Genomic DNA, 22,511 nt, shown 5'->3' on the forward strand with positions numbered 1-22,511 from the left:
TGTTGTCCAAGCTCTTTTCTTTTCTTTTTGTATTTGTTCTTTGTTTCTTGTTTACTGGGTTTTTGTGTTTCTTTTGCCTTCTCTGTTTTGTTTTTTTTTTTTTTTTTTTGAGACAGAGTTTCGCTCTTGTTGCCCAGGATGGAGTGCAATGGCGCGATCTCGGCTCACTGCAACCTCCGCCTCCTGGGTTCAGGCAATTCTCCTGCCTCAGCCTCCTGAGTAGCTGGGATTACAGGTGCGCGCCACCATGCCCAGCTCATTTTTTTTTTTTTTTGTATTTTTAGTAGAGACGGGGTTTCACCGTGTTGACCAGGATGGTCTCGATCTCTTGACCTCGTGATCCACCCGCCTCAGCCTCCCAAAGTGCTGGGATTACAGGTGTGAGCCACTGCGCCCGGCCCTGGTTTTAATGAGCATTTTTGCTCATAGTAATTCTGTTTTGTCTTCTCTATTAATTTACTATTTGTCCTCTTTAACCTTTCTAGTGGTTTCCCTATGGTTTACAGTATACATTTCTAAATAATCTAAGTCCATCTCTGATTATAACATTTCATCATGATGTCATATCACTTCATGCATAGTGAAAGGAACTTACAACAAAATACCAGACTCCCAGTTCCTTCTTCCCGTATCTTGTTTTACTGTGGTCATATAATTCTCATTTATACAAGCCACAATACGTCACCACTATTATTACCTTTTACAGTCAGTGACTTTTTTGTAGCACTGAAAAGTTTTCTTAGTTATATTTTACTTTTATTTATCTCAATTCCAATGTTCTTCATTTCTTTGTGTATCTAAGTTTCTTACCTTAATAATATTCCTTCTGCCTGAAAAAAACTCTTTTAACATATCTCGTATTGTATTCTGCTGGCAATGAATGAGGAAGTCTTCTCCCCTTCACTTTCACAGCAATTTGAGCAGATATAGAACCCTCCGTTGACACGCTATTTTCTGTCACCTCTTTAAAGGCATTTACTCCACTGTCTTCTTTCTTTCTTGCATAGTTGCAAAATTTCTTTTCTTTTTCTTTATTTTTTTTTTTATTTTATTTTTTTTTGAGACAGAGTCTTTTGCTGTCATCCAGGCTAGAGTGCAGTGACACGATCCTGGCTCCCAGCAACCTTTGCCTTTCAGGTTTAAGCGATTCTCTCACCTCAGCCTCCTGAGTAGCTGGGATTACAGGCACGCGCCACCATGCCCAGCTAAATTTTTTTATATTTTTAGTAGAGATGGGGTTTCATCATGTCAACCAGGCTGGTCTCACACTCCTGACCTCAGGTGATCCATCCACCTCAGCCTCCCAAAGTGCTGGGATTACAGGCGTGAGCCACCGCACTCGGCCTCTTTCCCCTCTTTAAAGGCATTTACTCCACTGTCTTCTTGCGTGCATCATTTCTGACAAGAAACCTGCCATATTTTTGTCCTTGTTTCTCTGTGGGCGAGGTGTTTCTTTCTCGCTGTAGCTGATTTCAAGATTTTCTCTTTGCCTTTGGTGTTCTGCCTCTTGAGCCCTAGCATCTGTATTTTGCTGTTATTTACTTGCTATGAATCTTACTGGAGGCTTGTTAGCATGCTGGTAGGATATGGAGGATACAGAGCATTTTGAAGTTTTCTGATTCAGTCTCCATTTTTGGAAGTGTACAATGGGCCTGTGTCTTGGGATGTAGCCTTCACAGGTGTTTCTGTCCCTCACCTAAGAGTAGAGTTTTTAATCCCTCTACTCTTATTCCTTTTCCATGAAGCAGTGCATAATTCCAGGACTGCATTTTTCAATCTTCCCCAAGACTCTCCCCTCTGCAGAGTACAAGGTTTTGTATTGAGTTTCCTTTCTCTCTTATGTGACAAAGAGATGTTTGGGCTACACGGAGTGGCCTCTGGCAATATGCTCCCTCCTGCAGATTAAGCCCTTTTTTCTGTAAGGAAGAAGATGGGTCTCTGTGGAGCTTCCAGCATGGCTACCACTCCCCTTTCCCAGCCAGTGTCTCTGGATTATCTCCATCCTTCTGAGCCAAGAAGATAGGGTCTAGAGGCAGGGAACCTAAGGCTGATTCACACTGACTTCGTAGAACTAAATCAAAGGGAAAACTTCAACTCTCCAAGTCCAGGTAACAAAAGAACAGATGCTCCTCCCTTTGCAAACCCCACTTTCTTCATCACAGATGAGAAATGAAAAGTACTTCTGATTGGTCCTCTCCCACAGCGAATCAGACTGGTCGTGGGCCTGGTCTTCATTTGCATAGGGGTGTAACTTTATAACTCCACTTCAGCCTCTGATTTATTGCCTGCTGCAACCAATCAGGCTGATGATGGCCCCTCCTTCATTTACATATGGTGAAAACCAAGTAACCAATGGGAAACCTGTAGAGGGTATTTAAATCCAGAAAATTCTGTGACCAGAGCTCTTGAGTCTCTTGCTTGAACCCACTCTCACTCTATGGAGTGTACTTTCTTTTCAACAAATCTGTGCTTTTGTTGCTTCTTCGTTTGTGCATTTTATCCAATTATTTGTTTAAAATGCCAAGAACCGAGAGGACTCTTAGTCAAGACCCTCCACCTGTAACACTTCCTGTGAGACCCTGGTTGGGGTTGCTGGAGGAAAACCTGAAAAGGGAGGAGGGAATCTCCTCCCCACATGACCGCAGCCTCTAGGAGCCTCACACTCTCATACTAGGCCAATAGGAAACAAAATGTCTTGTTTCATGTTTCTATCAGTGTATATCATACCCAGTGGCTTCTTCTCCCCCAGATAAGCAAATCAGCAGGTGAGGAATTTCCCTGCAAGCACCTGTTTCTCTTCAAGATGACTGTGTGTCCTGTGACCTGTTCTCTAATCTCAATTCTCTAATGGGTTCACACAAAGTCATGAATGTGATGCCTGTCCACCTTTTATCTTGTAACAATAGGAGCTGATCTTTAGATTCTCTGCATATCCCAGAGATGCACTTGTAAATATGCTAGGAAAGAAATCAGTCATGCATCACTTGCTAATGTGTATACATTTTCAGAAATGCATCATTAGGCAATGTCGCCATTGTTTGAACATCACAGAATGTACTTACACAAAACTAGATGATGTAGCCTACTACATACCCAGGTTACATGGTATAGCCTATTGCTCTTAGGCTACAAAACTGTACAGCATGTGACTATCCTCAATGCTATAGACAGTCCTAACACAATGGTAAGTATTTGTGTATCTAAACCTATTTAAGCATAGAAAAGGTAACGCATTGCACTGTGATTTCCCACAGCTATGACAGCTCTAGGCAATAGGAATTTTTCAGCTTCATTATAGTCTTAGGGGACCACAGTCGTATATGTGGGCTGTCATTGACCAAAATGTCTTTATGAGGCATAAGACTGTGTATATATGCATGTGTATGTATTCCCCTAACACACACACACACACACACACACACACACACACACACGGAAATGTGTTGCTGTATTGCCTCATTATTTGTACTAGAAAGAACGACTGAGAAAACCTAAATGTCCCTTAGGCTGGGAGCAGAAATCAACCATAACACAGTCATACAATGAAATATTATGCAGCATATCTTAATGGCAATGAGACGTGCAGTAGAGTAGTTAAAAGGAATGAGATGGAACGTTATGCAGAAGTTAAATAGAATGTGTTGATGTTAGAAATTATTCTCTGAAAATAACACTTTGTACAGTTAACAGGCTTTGTCTTTCCATGTAGTAAACTTCAGATCTGTTCCCACATACTCTGGTTTTTCCACCTTCTGGAATATGGTAGGAATGCATGTCCTGTCTCCTTGGAAATTTGCGTGGTATGCTTTAGCCAATGAAATATTAGTGAGAGAATTACACTGGATTTCAGCTGGCATCCACCCCCTTGGCAGGGTAGCCTTGTGCAGGATCCAACCTGCCCAACCAAACACAGCAGTCCTGCTGAGTTGGAGCTGATCTGTGGGTTCATGAACCCCAAGGATCATGTGGACTTGGGTTTAGGGCTGCCATTTGAGCCCCTGACTGCTGTAGAGAGAATGAAAGAGACACCCAGGAGGGAGACTGAGAAGGACAGAGACACAGAAAGGCAGAGAGATGAGGCGACGGGTGAGGGCAGAGTGTGAGACATATGCCAATGGGCACTTCTTTCTGATTTCCAGTTTAAATCTTTTGAGTGACATGGCTTTACTTCGTCTCCATGAGCTTTGTGAGAAATCACAACATCTTGAAATGCATTCCCATTTAGTCAGCTGGCTTGAGTTTCTGCTCTTGCAGTGAAGTTACCTCCAAGACACATGTCTTTTAAAGATTTCTCCCCAGTTTGGCTCACCCTGGCTTTCCAGCAATTTCTCCAAATGTCCCCCAGGGCAGAGCCTTCCCCAAGCTTCACTATTTCCCAGACACCTCCAGTACTGGCCACCTGAGTACCTCTGAACATGACTCCCTCTGGCAAAAGCCCCTGCTCTCCATATTATTCTGTGTTACTGACTTAAGACAGCACCTTCTCTATGGCCCAGCTTCAAGTCCTCCCTCGCCACCTCCTCCCCAGCCCCTGGACAGAATCCTTTGCTCAGCCCTGGATTTATTCTTCTCTTGAACCATTTACCAGATTCTGCCTTGCATTATAGTTGCTTTGATTGTTTTATTTCTGCACCACATTCTAAGCTCCTTAATGGTAACAAGTGATGTCTTAATTATCCTCCAAGGACTTATGTGTTTCCTGAATGTTTGCATTATTTGGAATTGTACTTATTAGTTCTACTGCCTCTTGAAATAAGAATAAAGAGGAGGAAGTTACAAACGGCCCTCAAAGCAAAGCCCCCTCCTGTTCCTTCAATACTGATCACCCAAATAATAAAAATGGCAGGACTGATATCATTTAATCCCTGCCAGGCATTGTTCTAGGGCTTTGGCATTTATTAACACAAGTCATCATCATAAATTCCTATAAGGAATATACAGTTAGTCTCGGTTTTTCAATGAAGATACTTGCCCTCCAAGGGCACATAACAAAAGGACAGAACCTAAATTTTTACCCAGATCACCTGTCCTCAAGGTCCATGCCTTCCATCGCTTGACCATGAGAAGGGCCTGAGAGGAAAGGAGAAGTGGGACCTAACGTGTAGACCAGCTCCCTGGTCTACAGAGAGGACCTGAGTGAAGCCCTTGCTCTTGTCTGCAGTGGGTGTGAAAGGGATGAGGAAAGAATTCCGCCTATAGACCAGTGTATTAGTTCATTGTCTCCTTGCTAATAAAGACATACCCAAGACTGGGTAATTTATATTACAAAAAAAAGAGATTTAATGGACTCACAGTTCCATGTGGCTGGGGAGGCATCACAATCATGGCAGAAGGTGAAGAAAGAGCAAAGACACATCTTACATAGCAGCAGGCAAGAGAGAGCTCATGTAGGGGAACTCCCGTTTATAAAACCATCAGATCTCATGAGACTTACTCACTACCACAAGAACTGCACAGGAACAGCCCACCCACATGATTCAGTTACCTCCCACTGGGTCCCTCCCACGACATGTGGGAATTAAGGGAGCTATAATTCAAGATGAGATTGGGGTGGGGACACAGCCAAACCATATCAACCAGGGATCTCTTCAGGCATAGAGAGACTCATATTGGGTCTGTGGGAAAGCACACATACACACCCAGGAATGTTTGTGTGAGATCTGTCCACTTTAAGGGGGAGGAGATCCACAGCTTTCGCCAGAGTCTCAAAGACATCTGTGACCTCTCAAAAGACTAAGAACCACAGTTTGAAGGGGAGATGAATGAAGAAAGGGGAATGAAAGGAAGGGATGTCCGCCAGGTAACAGAAAGTGAGAAGAGGATGGAGACAGAGAGAGGAAGGGAGGAATGTGAGAAACGTAAGAACTGTTCCTCATTACGTGTTCCCACAGCGGTCCTCAGGAGAAGTGGAGAAGCCCGATCCTGGTTTCCGAAACATGCCAAGTACTAAGTGCCCACCAGGCTGCTAGTGCTCAGGGAAAGAGGTGTGTGTGCAGGTATACACTTGTGAGACAATGAGTCCTAAGGGGACAAATGACAGCACAGCCTCCATCCTGCCCTGCCCAACCCCCTTCCCCCATCACAGCAGAATGGCAGAGGATAGTCTTTAGGATGGCGCTGGCTTAATCCTGAAGCACTCTCAGCTGTAAGGGTTGACCTTGTTGGGTGCTAGCACTGGTCAGTGGTTCATGTGCTTGAGGATCGGTCAGTACCCAATACGGATAGGACACCGCCACTCCAGTCCTTCCCCACACTCGTACACCTCACTCTGTGGTTAACAAATCTCATGGAAAATTACTATCAGGTCTGCTCACACCCATGTGAATTTCTGTTGCCCTCTCTAAGTTGTCTCCCAGGGACATCACCTTGAATCTTCCCAGTGATGCTGCCATCTTGCTGCAAGAGAACAGTGGTTGAAAGTGTGAGTCAGAAGTGCTCACCTCAAATTTCAGAGGAAAGCCCACCTCAAACTACCCAGGGTCAAGACAGTGTATTTAAGACAGCGCATCCGCCATGACCATTTTATGTCCTCCCTCACCGACCCCCCTTCCCCTGGACAGAATCCTTCTCTCAGCCCTGGATTTATTCTTCTCTCGAACCATCTGTCAGATTCTGTCTTGCATTATAGTTGTTTCAATGGTTTTATTTCTGCGGCTAAAGTTTAGGCTCCTTGATGGTGTAAGTGAGAGAAAGAAGTGCCCATCGGGGTATATCTCATACTCTGTCACTCGTCCTCTGATCTTAGGCAAGTCACTTAACCTCAGTTTTCTCATCTACAAATTGGAATTGGAGTATCTCCAAATGTATAGGGTTGCCCTATATATTAAGTACACGTAAGCATCTAAAGCACTGGGGACAGTGCGTTAGCACAGGGTATGCACTTGAGGCATTTCAGCTGTTGTCAGTGTCTGCTATGGTTTGAATGTAGTCCCCAAAGTTTATGTGCTGGAGACATAATCCCCAATTAGATAATCCTAATCACCAGTTAAAGAGCCCATATTGGGAGATGAGCTCTTTAACAGCTGATGAGGATTAATGCCGTTATTTTGGAAATGGGTTTGTTATCATGGGAGTGAGAATGAAATCAGCTCCTCTCTCTCTCTCTCAATCCTCCACCTTTCCCACATGCTGCCCTCCGCCATCTTAAGACACAGCAAGAAGGCCCTCACCAGATGCTGATGCCTTGGCCTTGGCTGTCCCAACCTCCAGAGCTATGAGGAAATAATTTTCTCTTCCTTATAAATTACCCCAGGTGGTATTCTGTATAGAAGCATGAAATGGACTGACAGAGTGTGCAAAGCGTCTCTGGGCTTGTCCCCGGGTGTGGACCCCAAAGCCATTTGCAAAGCCATACTTTTTAACCCTCCGTGGGGTCACATGGTATTTCCCAGCCCAATCATTCACTCATTCACCAAACTTTGGCTTGGTCTTTAGATGAAGATGAGCTTCAATTAGAAAAGAGACCACAGAATTTAGACAATTCTGAAACCGGGAAGTTGACTGTTTGACCAATGACAGAACTATACGAGAAAGGGTTTGGTCTCCAGAGAGGACTACTTTATGCTTTTCATTTTGTGAAGATTTCTTTTAATCCTCACAACGTGTTTTTAATCCCCATAAAAGCAAAATAAGCATGTTTGAAAAACTTGAGAAGCACTGACGTTTTAAATCAACCCCTTTTGTAATCTCTCCATAAAAAGTTTATTCCTGCTATAATATTCTTGTATTCCTCCTCATTTTTTTATTTTAAATATGGTCAATATATGACCTGCACATACTGGCACCTGGGATTTTTACCGAACACCATGACAGTAGCTTTTTACCGTGTTATTAAACTGTCTTTGCCCAGTCATGATAAAGGTAGTGGAGTCAAGCAGGCTTAGTGATGAACCAAAGGGGACAGGAATAATTTCAGAGGAAAGCCCACCTCAAACTACCCAGAAAATAAGAGGGGCACGACTTCCTGGCTTACACTTTGGAAAGTGGTAGCTGGGGAGGATTCTGGTGAACATATCTCAGTGTGGCTTCTAACCAGGTAGCTACAACTGGAGAGGGAAAGGGAAGAGAAGGTGAGTTGTGAGCCAACAAAGTCTAGAAAATTCGTATAGCATCCCCCAGATAGATGTGTGGTGACCCACGGGGCTGAAGAGCCTGTCCTAGGTGAATCATGGAGACACCACAGGCATGGAAGTGGCATCCCCGACTACGGTTGTGGTCAATGGGGGAAGCCACTGAAGCAACCAGAACTATCTTAATAGTCTCTCTAGCTAGAGTGGTAATGACTAGCAACCAATCACCCACCAGTCCATCACACGCTCCCCAAACCCTCCCCCATACAAATAAGTGGGGTCCTCAGAATTAAAGACCAAAGAGAAAATAATGAAATAAAGTTCTATGAGAGAAAAGGAGTACAGAGAGAAAGATGATCGTCAACCTTGAAGAAAGTCAAACAGAAAAATAGGAGGAGTATCTGGGGTGCAGTATGGGTCAGGGGTTACTCAAATAAGGAAGTCTCTCAGGGGGAGTAACGTTTGATTTAGTCCTGAAGAGTGTGATTCAGTCATGCAGAGATATCCCTGGAGGTTCTCCAGTCTGACTCTGCATTCCAGTCACCCAGGGAGCTTAAAACAAACAGACAAACAACCTCCACCCCCAGTTGTGCTTTTGGCTCTACTTCAGGGTATGGGCTGAGGCCCAGGCACCTGCATTTTTTCAAAACTCACCAGGTGATTAGAAAGCACAAAGAGGATGGAGATGCACATCTTTGGGTGCAAAAAGATTTCAAATTTCAGACCACTAGATTTGGTTTCTAGTAAAGGAATGACTAAATAATTACCGAATCACCTTGGAGATAGTGGGGGTTCAACTGCAGACCACTGCAGTGCAGCAAATATTTCAATACACAAGTCATATTCATCAGGGTTCAGGGTTCTCTAGAGGGACAGGATTCATAGGATAGATGCATATATGAAGGGGAGTTTATTAGGGAAAATTGACTCACATGATCCCAAGGTGAAGTCCCACAATAGGCCATCTGCAAGCTGAGGAGCAAGGAAGCCAGTCTGAGTCCCAAAACCTCAAAAGTGGGGAAGCCACAGCGCAGCCTTCAGTCTGTGGCCAAAGGCCTGAGAGACCCTGGCAAACACGGAGAGTCCAGAAGCTGAAGAACTTGGAGTCTCAAGTTCGAAGGCAGGAAGCATCCAGCACGGGAGAAAGATGAAGGCAGGAAGACTCAGCCAGTCTGCTCTTCCCACCTTTTTCTGTCTGCTTTATTCTGGCCGAGTGGCAGCTGATTAGCTGGTGCCCACCCAGATTAAAGGTGGGTCCGCCTCTCCCAGTCCACTGACTCAAACGTTCATCTCCTCTGGCAACACCCTCACAGACACACCCAGGAACAGTACTTTGCATCTTTCAATCCAATCAAGTTGACGCCCAATATTAACCATCACACAAATCATGCAAACTTTTTGGTTTACAAGTGCATATAAAAGTTATATTTATCGTATACAGTAGTCTATTAAGTGTGCAATAGCATTATGTCTAGAAGAACAGTGTACATTCCTCAATTTAAAATTGTTGATGGAAATGCTAACAATCATCTGGGCCTTCAGGAAGTCATAAATCTTGTTGCTGGTGGAGGGTCTTGCCTCTGCGTTGATGGCTGCTGACTGATGGGGCGGTGGTTGCTGAACACTGCCGTGGCTGTGGCAACGCCTTGAATTAAGACAACAGTAACGTTTACCACGTTGACTGACTCTTTCTCTTACGAAATTTCTCTGTAGCATGCAATGCTGTCTGATAGCATTTACCCAAGTAGAACTTCCTTCAAGATTGGAATCAACCCTCTTAAATTCTACTGGTGTTTTATCAACTAAGTTTACAGAGCATCTAAGACCTTTGCTTTCATTTAAACAACGTTCACAGCGTCTTCACCAGGAGTACATTCCACCTCGAGAAACCACTGTCTGCTCATCCGTAAGAAGCAGCTCCTCATCTGTTCGAGGTTGATGATGAGACTGCAGCAGTTTTCAGTCACATCTTCAGGCTCCTCTTCTAATTCTAGTTCTCTCGCTATTTCTACCACATCTGCAGTTCCTTCCTCACTGAAGTCTTGAACCCTCAGAGTCAGCCAGGAAGGTTGGAATCCGCTTATTTCAAATTCCTGTTAATACTGATGTTTTGACCTCCTCCCATAAATTACAAATGTTTTAATGGCATCTAGGATGGCGAATTCTTTCCATGGAGTTTTCAATGTACTTTGCCTAGATCCATCAGAGGAATCAATATCTGTGGCAGCTCTCACCTTACAAAATATATTTCTTTCTTTTTTTTTTTTTTTGAGACAGAGTCTCGCTCCATTGCCAGGCTCCAGGCTGGAGTGCAATGGCGTGATCTCGGCTCACTGCAACCTCCGCCTCCCAGGTTCAAGCAATACTTCTGCCTTAGCCTCCCGGATAGCTGGGATTACAGGCACGTGCCACCATGCCCAGCTAATTTTTGTATTTTTAGTAGACATGGGGTTTCCCCATGTTGGCCAGGATGGTCTCGATCTCTTGACCTCGTGATCTGCCCACCTCGGCCTCCCAAAGTGCTGGAATTAAAGGCATGAGCCACCATGCCCGGCCACACCACAAAATATATTTCTTAAATAATAAGACTTGAAGTCAAAATTCCTCCTTGATCCAGGAGCTGCTAGATGGCAGTTGTGTCAACAGACATGAAAACAGCATTAGTCTTCTTGTACGTATCCATCAGAGCTCTTGGGGGACGAGGTGCATTATCAAGGAGCACTCATAGTTTGAAAAGAATCTTTTTTTTTTCTGAACAGTAGCTATCAACAGTGGGCTTAAAGTATTCAGTAAACCATGCTGTAGACAGATGTGCTGTCATCCTGGCTTTGTTCTTCCATTTTTAGAGCACAGGCAGAGTAGACTTAGCATCATGCTTAAGGGCTCTATGGTTTTCAGAATGGCCAATGAGCATTGCCTCCAACCTACAGTCATCTGCTGCATTCGCCCCTAACAAGAGAGTCAACCTGTATTTTGAAGCTTTAAGGCTTCGAGTCTGTTTTTGAGTGTGGCCCACCTTCATCAAGGATCTTAGTTAGATCTTCTGGATAACTTGCTAAAGCTTCTCACCAGCGCTTGCTGCTTCACCTAGCATTTTTATGTTATGGAGGTGGCTTCTTTCCTGGAACCTCACGACCCCATCTCTGTTAGTGTCGACTTTTCTTTGGCAGCTTCCTCACTCTCTCAGCCTTCACAGAATTGAACGGAGCTAAGGCCTTATTGTGGGTTAAGCTTTGGCTTAAGGTTATGTTGTGACTGGTTTCACTGCCTATCCACACCACCAAAGCTTTCCCCTCATCAGCAGTAAGTCTGTTTCACTTTCTAACTATCCATGTGTTCACTGGAGTAACACTTTTAATTTCCAACAGGAGCTGTTCCTTTGCACTACTTGGCTAGTTGCTTAGTGCAAGAGGCCTAGCTTCCTGCCTGTCTTGGCTTTTGACAGGACTTCCCCACTAAACGTAATCATTTCTAGCTCTTGATTTAATGAGAGAGCTGTGCTCCTCTTCCTTTCACTTGAACGCTTAGAGGCCACTGTAGGATTATTAGGTGGCCTAATGTCAGCATGGTTGTGTCTCCAGGAGTAAGGACCCCCAGGGAAAGAGAGAGAGATGAAAGAATGGTCAGTTGCTAGAGCAGTTGAAACATACACATTTATCAATTAAGCTCGTTATCTTATATGAGTATGGTCCATGGAGCCCCAAAACTATTATAATAGTAATATCAAAGATAGTTGATCACAGATCCCAGTAACACATATGATAATAATGAAAAAGCCTGAAATACTATAATAATCACAAAGTGAGCACATGCTGTTGTACGGCACCAGTAGACTTGCTTGATTCAGGGTAGCCACAAGCCTTCAGTTTGAAAAAAAAAAAGCCACGCAATGTTTACAAGGTGCAATAAGGTAAAGTATGCCTCTTATAAGCATTTTTAAGATCCATGATTGAACTGTCTAATTATTTCCAAGAAAAGGATGCAGAACACTTCATTTTCAATGGGCTACTTTGAAAGGAGGAATTCTTGTTCAAGTGTGCACGTTGGCTCCGGTCTTTCAAACCCTTCCCTTGTACTGGGCGCAGAAGCCCCTCACTTGCCATATACCTTCTTCTCCTTGGGGTACATTATTTCTTCTCTCCTTTTTTCTTTCTTTGTCTTTCTTTTTTTACTCTCCTTAATGTTCTTAATAGAATCTTCCTATATTTTTTGCTGGACAGCAGAATCCAGTGACTAAACGTATCACAAGTTCTGCTGTAGAACAGTAGAACACTCCCCCAACCCAACCTACTTTATTCATTCTCGATAGATTCATAGAATATATGGAGGCTGAAGCCCCAGTCCTCTGTTAGATCATGGCTGTAAATACCAAGTATTTGCTCATAGATCGTATTAGTCTGTTCTCATGCTGCCAATAAAAACACACCTGAGACTGGGTAGTTCATAAAGAAAAGAGGTTTGGTTGACTCACAGGTTAGCGTGGCTTGGGAGGCCTCAGAAAACTTACAGTCAGGGTGGAAGGGGAGGCAAACACATCCTCCTTCACACGATGGCAGCAAGGAGAAGTGCAGAGTGAAGAGGGGTGAAAGCCCCTTATGAAATTATCGATTTTTGTCAGAACTTACTCCCTATCATAGAACATCAAGCAGGTAACTGCCCCCATGATTCAATTACCTCCTACTGGGTCCCTCCCGTGACACACAGGGATTATGGGAACTACAGTTCAAGATGAGATTTGGGTGGATACACCGACAAACCATATCATACACTTACAGATAAGCTGAGATGAAATTGGTACATCTTGCAGGTATAGCTGTCAGAGGTGGTATGTACACAGCACCTTGGCAGAATGCTCATTTCATTGGTGGGGATTTGTAAACATGCATAGCCAAACTCTCCTTCTCTTTCTCCTTCTCCAACTCCCGATATTCCCCTTCCACTGAGATGGCAAGAGTCTTCTGGGGCAAAAAATATTAATGACTATAAAAACAGTCACTTAAGGCACTCAGAGAAATGGATTGCAGGGTCTCCTGGGAAGTTCATCTCTTCACTTATTTGTTTTTATTCTCTTAGATTCTGTATTTGATTTCTACCTAATGTTTAAATTTAGCAACTCTGGGTGTACTGATTTCTCTTTTTAAAATGTACAGTCTTCTCCCCAGAGTTGCTCTAAATATCAGCCTGGAGGTGAGGGGAACCTTGTTGGGACATCCATCACCCCATGGACCACTAGGAACGAGGCAAATGAATGGACTGACCAGGAGGGTGATTCCCAGTTCTCCTCCATCCTTTAAAGACATCACACCCAACACCGTATCTTGGTGAGCAGGATGGCCTTTCCTTGAAAAGAAGGGAATTAATTCTCCAGGCATAGCAGGAAGAAGTCTACTTTCCCCAGTTCCTGATCCATTTACAAGAGGACTGGGGTAGCCAATAGGGCTACACTGGTACACTGGTACAACGAGGTGCTATCGAGGACTCTGAAATAGCATGCTGCTCCTGGCCAGAAAATATACCAAAGAGCTTAGCAAAAAGGCAAACGAAGGTGCAAAATACCAGCAGTGAAACCTTTGCAGCCATACCCCATGAGAAGTGAATGGTTCTTTCACTTTTCTATTGGTTACATGAAAAAATTAGCTGATTATTGTTATATTACAGCTAACGTAATGTGAAACATCTGTTTGCTAGGAACTAGTTGGATAATTTAAAACAGTATTTGTTTAAATGCCAGACTCTGGAGTAAAGCTTTGCCAGAGATCTCTCTTCACCACCCACTCACCCTGCATCCTGGGCCTTTGGCTACAAAACCATGCTGGACTCCAGCAATACATGGGCTGCCTGGGGAACAGATTTTCCAAAGATTGCCAGAGACCAGACATTTTGGCCTCATGGGCTCAGAATTTCTGAATGTAGAAATATTTGTTTTTATACAGATTAGTGCTCATTTTTATCCAGATGATTTGGCCTCCAACACAAAATCAGAGACAGCAATAAGGAAGTGCTTATCTCCCCCAATCCTCGTGCCTGCACTGACTTTGACTCTTTCTTATCAGGCCAGACTCAATGGCTGCTTAGCAAGGACAACGACTCCATTTTACCTCATTGTTTAGCTCATTATCAGTCAGCGGCAGGCAGTTCAGGGTCAGAATTTGGCATAAATATATGAACAGCAGTCATAAGTAACAATTATCAGATGTTTTCCTATGGTGTGGGACACAATGTTGAGTGAGTGAATGTGACAATTCAATGAGTCATTATAGGAGCCTCAAGCAGGAAGAACCATCATTTACTCTGCTTTGTAGATGAGAAAAGGAAATAGAAAGAAGGTAAGCATTTTACCCCAGATCTGAAGAACTATAAGGATAAAGTTGCAATTTTTTTTTTTTTTTTGGAGACAGAGTCATGTCTCGCTCTGTCGCCCAGGCTGGAGTGCTGAGGCTGGAGTGCCGTGGTGCCATCTTGGCTCACTGCAACCTCCACCTCCTGGGTTTAAACAATTGTCATGCCTCAGCTTCCCAAGTAGCTGTGATTACAGGTGCACGCCACCACATGGCTAATTTTTTTGTATTTTTAGTAAAGATATGGTTTTGCCATGTTGGCCAGGTTGGTCTCAAACTCTTGACCTAAAGTGATCTGCCTGCCTCGGCCGCCTAAAGTGCTGGGATTACAGGTGTGAGCCACCACACCCAACTGGAGTTGCAAATTCTTAAGATGAGGAACAGTGGAGGTAGAGTTTGGGTGGGGAAAGTCACGACTTCTGTTACTTCTATTTTTGGCATGTTAAATAGGAGGGGTCAAATAGGCACTGCTATGTCTGAAATGTTTTTATCCTCTTCAAAACTCCTGTTGAAACTTAATTTTAACACAACAGTGTTGAGAGGTGGAGCCCAACGGGAGGTGTTTCGGTTATGAGGGTTCTGCCCTCATGAACGAATGCATACTGCTACAAGAAGGGTTAATAGGAGTGAGCTTCCTCTCCTCTGCTCTTCTGCCATGTGACAAACAGTGTTCCCCCTTGGAGAGGAGGCAGTGTACACAGTGCCATCCTGGTAGCAAAGACTGGGCTTTTTACAAGACACTAAACCTATCAGTGCCTTGATCTTGGATTCCCAGCCTCCAGAACCATGATAATTGAATTTCTATTCATTATAAACTACCCATTCTTGGATATTCTGTTACAACAACACAAAATAAACCAACACATGCACCTCAGTGGAAATATCCAGAAAGCCTTTGGATGCACGTGCCTGGAGTTCAGGAGCAATATAGAGAATAGGGATAAAATTGGAAGTCATCAGGTATGGACAGCATTTAAGCCATGGTGCTGAAGGTGTCACCTAGGGAGTGTGCAGGATTGCTAAGAGGATGGACTACAGGCATTTTAGCACTAGAAGGCCTGGAAGAGGAGCCAGCAAAGGAGACAAGGAGCAACTGATAGAGTGGCCAGGGGAGGAGGAGAACTGGAAACCAAAAGCTCAGGGTGTCCAAGTACCAAGAAAAGAAGCATTTCATTCGGGTGTGGTGGCTCACATCTGTAATCCCAGCCCTTTGGGAGGCTGTGGTGGGCGGGTCACCTGAGGTCAGGAGTTCGAGACCAGCCTGACCAACACGGTGAAACCCCTTCTCTACTAAAAATACAAAAATTAGCTGGGCATGGTGGTGCACGCCGGTAATCTCAGCTACTTGGGAGGCTGAGGCAGGAGAATTATTTAAACCCAGGAGGTGGAGGTTGCAGTGAGCCGAGATCATGCCACTGAACTCCAGCCTGGGCAACAGGGCAAGACTCAGTCTCAATAAAAAAAAAAGGAAGCGTTTCAAGGAAGACAGTGGTCAACTTGTCAAATGTTGCCAAGAGGTGTGGTATGAGCACCAGCCATTATATTTGGCAATAGGACGTCATTATTGACGATGATGAGAGCCATTTCTCACAAGTGTGGGCAGAACGGCATGTCTGGGAAGTGTGGATGTTGGGGAAGGAGATTTGTCCTGCCTGGACATCTGCCACCCTCACGTCACAGATCTTGGACTCATTCAGTTCCAGCGACTTGCACCTCCACTCCATTTCGGTCACCCGTACCCATGGATCTGTTCTCCCTGAACACTTGCACTTCTGAAACTGTAGTGCAGTTTCAAAATCTGAAACTCTAAAGCTCTCCATGATAACCACAGCTCCTTTCACTTCCCCCTTCCTTATCCTACCACGTTTTATTATATTAGATGGAGACGTCCATTCTCTTGACTCCTCCATTTCTCCATCTAGTACATTGGCTTTCTTTAGTTCTTTCCATTAGTTTTCTTCCCTAAAATCCCTTGCCCCCGAGGCCATCACATAACACCTGACAAAAACCCACCTTCTATGATTTGAATGCATCCCCCAGAGTTCATGTATTGGAAGCTTAATTTTTAATAAGCTCAACAGTGTTGAGAGGTGAGATCTTTAAGAGATAATTGCCTCAAATCAAAACCACATTGAGATACCACCTCAACGCCAGTTAGAATGGTGATCGTCAAAAAATCTGGAGACAACAGATGCTGGAGAGGATGTGGAGAAATAGGAACACTTATACACTGTTGGTGGGAGTGTAAATTAGTTCAACCATTTGACCCAGCAATCCCAGTACTCGGTATATATCCAAAGGATTACAAATCATTCTATTATAAGGACACATGCACAAGAATGTTCACTGCAGCACTGTTTATAATAGCAAAGAGTTGGAACCAACCCAAACGCCCATCAATGATAGATTGGATGGGGAAAATGTGGCACATATACACCATGGAATACTATGCAGCCATAAAAAACAATGAGTTCATGTCCTTTGTAGGGACATTGATGAACCTGAAAACCATCATTCTCAGCAGACTGACACAAGAACAGAAAATCAAACACCTCCATGTTCTCTCTCATAGGCGAGTGTTGAACAATGAGAACACATGGACACAGGGGGGGAGCATCACACACTGGGGTATGTTGGGGGGAACTAGAGGAGGGACAGCAGGGGGTGGGGAGTTGGGAAGGGATAACATGGGGAGAAATGCCAGGTATAGGTGATGGGGAGGAAGGCAGCAAACCACGTTGCCATGTCTGTACCTATGCAACAATCTTGCATGTTCTTCATGTGTACCCCAAAACTTAAAATGCAATTTTACAGAGTGAGAGAGATAAATAATTACATTATGAGAGCTGTGCCTCATGGATGTATTAATGCTGTTATTGTGGGAGTGGGTTAGTTATCTTGAAAGTGGACTCCAGACAAAAGGATGAGTTCATCTCCGTTCCTCTCTCTTGTGTGTGCTTTCTTACCCTTCTGCCTTCTGTCATGGGATGACACAGCAAGAAGGTCCTTGCCAGGTGTTAGCTCCTTGACTGTGGACTTCCCCGCCTCCAGAACTGTAAGAAGTAAGTCTCTATCTTTATAAATTATCCAGTCTCAGGTATCCTGTTATAGCAGCACAAAACAAATCCACTCCTGGATGAATTCCACATTCTACTTCTCAGGTGACTAACCCTGCTAGAGAAACTTTGGCCACCTGCCCCCAGATAGGTGCCACTCCAAATGTATAATTCCCTGTCCTGACTGGTGTTTCCACCTCTCCAACTATGGTTTGGTCATTCTTCTACTGGTCAGCAGTCAGATGCCATCTCAACTCTTCACAATAGTTCCTCTTATTTCCTTACCTTAACAACCTCTTCCTTAACTCACTTCTTTCCCTCCTCACCAACAGAAACATTTTTGCCAAGTTGGGAAATATTTTTAGAAAATAGATTTCAGAGGTTTCTGGCCCAGTTCAACGGCTCTGGGGTACTCAATCAATTTGAAGGAGAAATGATTAATTCTGGAGACCAGGGATGGCCTGATTCATATTCTATCCCTGAGCCAGGCAGAGAAAGCCCTGCCAGTGGGAAATGGATGACAGAGGTAAAAGATGAGCATTGGCAGGAATGCAGACATTCTCCCCAGACGGCCCGGTGGCTGCCTGTGCACTGCAGCATCACAATGGTGTCTGGTTCTTACACAGCAGCTGGCGGTCCCTTAAGAGACACCTGGGGGCAGGCATGGCCATTCCATTCCACAGCCAAACATGACTCTTAAAATTTAAAGAACATACATGGCCCTTGGGTATTTTAACCCAAGCCTCTTTTCCTTGCTCCTTACACATGGACAGAATACGATAGATTCTGACAAGGTACTTACAATGTAAAGCATTCCAACAATTCTAAACAATCAAAAGAGATAGTTACTTCTTGAAGTTTCTGATGTGCTGGATATTAGCTAGGTGCCACGTAGAAATCACAGCTATGCCAGAGATGGTGCCAGGCACTGGCTAGACAGTGATGACAGAGCCTACGCAGTTATTGCCCTCACGGTCTAATAGAAAACACAGGCTTTAAACAAACTTACAAATAAAAAATATAATTGTAATGGCTGGGTATGGTGGCTCACACCTATAATCCCAGCACTTTAGGAGGCCGAGGTAGGAGGATTACTTAAGCCCAGAAGTTCAAGGCTGCAGTGAGCTGTGATTGTGCCACTGCACTCCAGCCTGGGCAACACAGCAAGACCCCATCTCTAAAATTTGTTTTAAATATATGTATAATTTTAAACAGTGAAAATGCTGCAAAAATAGAGTGCTGTTATGGCTTGAATTGTGTCTCCCAAAAAGATATGTTGGAATCCTAAGCCCCTTGCACCTCGGAATGTGACCTTATTTGGAAATAGGGTCATTGCAGTATAATTAGTTAAGATGATGCCTTATTGGAGTAGGGTAGGCGCTTAATCCAATATGACTGTACTGTTATAAGAAGAGAGAGACAGAGAGGAGAATGGAATATGAAGATGGAGATGCTGAGAGGGAAGAGGACCACGTGAGGATGGAATGAGAGATTGGCGTGATGGTTCAACCAGCCAGAGAAAACCCGAGGCCACCACAAGCTAGAGAGAAAAAGGCAAGGATCTTCCACCAAGGCTTTGGAGAAAGAATGGTCCTGCTAACACCTTGATTTGGGGCTTCTAGACTCCAGAACCATGACTGAATGAATTTCTGTTGTTTCAAGGCACCCAGTTTGTGTACCTTGTCTGGGACAGCCTTAGGAAACTCCTCTGAGGTGCTATCCAACACAAGAGTAACAGGTGCAGCCTAATTTAGCATGGAGTGTGTATCAGTTAGGCTTCCTTGAGGGCAAGCAACAGAAAACTGCTAACATGTAAACATGAGGAATGTATTCAAAGGAAATGGGGTAGAAAATCAAAGTCAGGCTGAACAGCTAAGCCTTGGGAAGGATTAAAACCATGGAAATTCTGGGATCTGGGAGCAGGAATCGCTGGGCAGACTTTGAGGGTACCACCATCAAAAGACATGTGTTCCTGTATGGAACTGAAGGTCTTTATCCTAACTAAAGTGACTCAGGAACAGGAAGCCACATACCGCATCTTCTCACTTACAAGCAGGTATCTTCTAAGGTACGCAAAGGCATACAGAGTGGTAGAATGGGCATTGCAGAGCCAGAAATGGGGAGGATGGAGGGGGTAAGAGATTGAAAAATCACCTATTTGGTATGACGTACACTGTTTGGATGACAGGTATACCGAAGCTAAGACTTCACCACTGGGCAATTCATCCAGGTAGCCAAAAAGCACTTGTACCCTAAAGTATTAAATAATATTTCCAAAAATATTTTTGGAAAATAGATTACAGAGATTTCTGGCCCAATTCAGTGGCTCCGGGGGTACACAATCAATTTGAAAGAGAAATGATTGACTGAACATTTGTTTATTAAATAAAAATAAATAATTAAAATTACACATATCATATATGTATAATTTTTGGGAAAAGCTGGAAGAACAGGAACATATATATATATATCTATGTGCCTGTCCAAACACAGAAGCTCACACCTGTAATCCCCACACTTTGGGAGTCCAAGGTTGGAGAATCTCTTCAGGCCAGGAGTTGGAAACCAACCTGGGCAACATAGCAAGACCCATTTCTACAAAGAATTTTTAAAATTAGCTGGGCGTAGCAGCATGTGCCAGTTGTCCCAGATACTCCTGAGGCAGGAGAACTGTTTGAGCCCAGGTATGATTATACCACCGTACTCCAGCCTGGGCAACAGAGAAAGACCACAACTCAAAAAGGAGGAGAAGAAGAGGAAGAGGAAGAAAAAGGAAGAGGAGGAGGAGGAGGAGAAGAAGGAGAAGAAGAAAGAAGAAGAAGAAGAGAGGAGAAGAAGAAAGAAGAAGAACAAGAAGGAGGAAGAGGAAGGAGGAGAAGAAGAAGAATAAGAAGACGGAGGAGGAGGAAGAAGAAAGAACAAGAAGAAGAAAAAAAGAAGAAGGAGAAAAATGTTCCTACAATTTTACTCTCTTGGAAAAAACTCAAATTTCTGGAGCAGAGTCTGATGGGCTTAGCTTGGTCATATGCCAATTCCTTGGAAGGGTTCTGGGAATGGGCTGCGGAAATTAGATACCTTGACAACCTGTCTTATCAAGACTGCTTGCCTCCAAAGGAAAAATCAGAGTACTGGTACCAACAGAAGAGGAGGATGAGATGCTGGAAAGGAAAAGTGACTCTCTTGAGGAGTGACCTTTCAGCTTACTCTTGAAAGATAATCAAAAAATATGCAGGTGGATATCAGCGGCCGAGACAATGCCAGGAATGAGTACATGGCCACCAGAAACAACTTGGTGTGTTCAAGGAACCAGCAAACATAGATGGATGTCACATCAACTGAGAGGGAAAAGCTTGAAGAATAGCACATTCAGCAGGCAGATCACAAGGTCAGGAGATCGAGACCATCCTGACTAACACAGTGAAACCCCGTCTCTACTGAAAAAAAAAAAAGACAGAAATTAGCCAGATGTGGTGGCATGCACCTATAGTCTCAGCTATTTGGGATGCTGAGGCAGGAGAATTGCTTGAACCCAGGAGGCAGAGGTTGCAGTGAGCCGAGATATGCCACTGCACTCCACCCTGGGCAACAGAGCAAGACTCCATCACACATACACAAAAAAGAATTTAGTTGAGCAGTGGCTCACGCCTGTAATCCCAACACTTTGGGAGGCCAAGGCGGTCGGATCATGAGGTCAAGAGAGCGAGACCAGCCTGGCCAACATGGTGAAACCTTGTCTCTACTAAAAATACAAAAATTAGCTGGGCATGGTGGCATCTATACCCCCTGTGCACATGTTCATTTAAAATTTTGTTCATGTGCTACTGTGCTTAAATATTGTGTCTACCACAAAACACACCTGTACACACACACAAACATGCACAAGAAATTTTAGAGAATGAGATTTTTAAAATTAAAATTCATTAAAATAGAAATTAATATAAATTGGGAGGCTACTGATTTAGAGGTTGAAACAGAAGAATATGAGTCAGAAAAGCTGTGGCCAGAGAGAAAGGAGGAAAAGTAGTGTCCGTTGCTATCAAGGAATACCTGAGGCTAGGTAATTTATAAAGAAAAGAGAGGCTGCCCACAGTGGTTTACACCTGCAATTCCAGCACTTTGAGAGTCCAAGACAGGAGGATTTCTTGAGGCCAGGAGTTGGACAATATAGTGAGACTCCAGGGAAGAAGGAAAGAAGGAAAGGAAGGAAGGAAGGAAGGGAGGGAGGGAGGGAGGGAGGAAGGAAGGAAGGAAGGAGGGAGGGAGGGAGGGAGGGAGGGAGGAGAAAGAGAATGAGAAAAGGAGAGAAAGGAAGGAAGGAGAGGGAGGGAGGGAGGGAAAGAGAAAGAAAAGGAAGGAAGAAGGGAGGGAGGAGAGAGGAAGGGAGGGAAAGAGAAAGAGAGAAAGAACAAACAAATGAAAGAGGAAGGAAGGAAGGAGGGAAGGAAGGAAGAAAGGAGAGGAAGGCAAGGGGAAGGAAGAAGGGAAAGTAGGGATAGAGAGAGGAGAAGGGAGGGGAGGGGAGGGGAGGGGAGAAAAAGTGGGTGGGGGAGGGGAGGGAAGAAGGATTGGCCAGCCATGGTTTTGTGAGAAACAAACTCACCTGTCCGAATCCAAAGAATGGACTGAGAGACCCGAACAGAGAAAGTGAGACTTTTAACGACGGTCTTGCAAGATCAGGTGTCTGATAGGCATGCACACCCAATACAGTTTCGATCCTAGTGCGCAGGTCCCTCCCCCAGTTCCTCATAGGCTGAGTACTATGGGGGCGCAATCTCCCGGACGTCGCCTATTGGATGTTGGGTAGGGGCTTCAGGTGTTTTCTTTAGGGTTGTCTTGCTGCATTCTGTTGCAGCCCACAATGCATTGCAATCCCAGTCATCTCAGAGGCTCTTTGACTCATAACCTAAGTAGCTGGGCAGGCTGATAAGAACAGATAAAGTGAGCTATTTTGCCAGCTAGTAAACTTTTATCTTAGACTAATTTTTTGGGTTCAGATGAGGGCAACTAAGGGGATGGGGGTGCCGACAAGCAGGTGTTGGCTATCCAAG

At 44.2% G+C, this 22,511-nt stretch overlaps 2 long non-coding RNA genes across 4 annotated transcripts in view; one reads left to right on the forward strand and one right to left on the reverse strand.

Annotated features, from left to right (window-relative positions):
- The window catches only part of LOC118149159 (uncharacterized), an 89,612-nt gene that overhangs the window by 44,453 nt on the left and 22,648 nt on the right, over positions 1–22,511 (forward strand). The window contains exon 3 of one of the 2 annotated variants that reach the window (XR_008477596.2): positions 17,404–17,469. The exons of the other annotated variant lie outside the window; for it this stretch is intronic. This is a non-coding gene — a long non-coding RNA (uncharacterized LOC118149159). The remainder of the gene's footprint in view (positions 1–17,403; positions 17,470–22,511) is intronic. 2 annotated transcript variants of the gene reach the window in all.
- Positions 407–22,185, reverse strand: LOC118149160 (uncharacterized). Of its 2 annotated transcripts, none has more exons than XR_013528633.1 (3): positions 22,064–22,185; positions 12,843–13,024; positions 407–9,714 (listed from the first exon to the last, which is right to left on the reverse strand). It is a non-coding gene; the product is annotated as an uncharacterized LOC118149160 (long non-coding RNA). The 2 variants fall into 2 exon arrangements; XR_004736434.3 differs by having other exon boundaries at positions 12,843–13,027.

Source organism: Callithrix jacchus, chromosome 2 (genome assembly GCF_049354715.1).
Source record: "Callithrix jacchus isolate 240 chromosome 2, calJac240_pri, whole genome shotgun sequence".
Taxonomy (NCBI): Eukaryota; Metazoa; Chordata; class Mammalia; order Primates; family Cebidae; genus Callithrix; species Callithrix jacchus.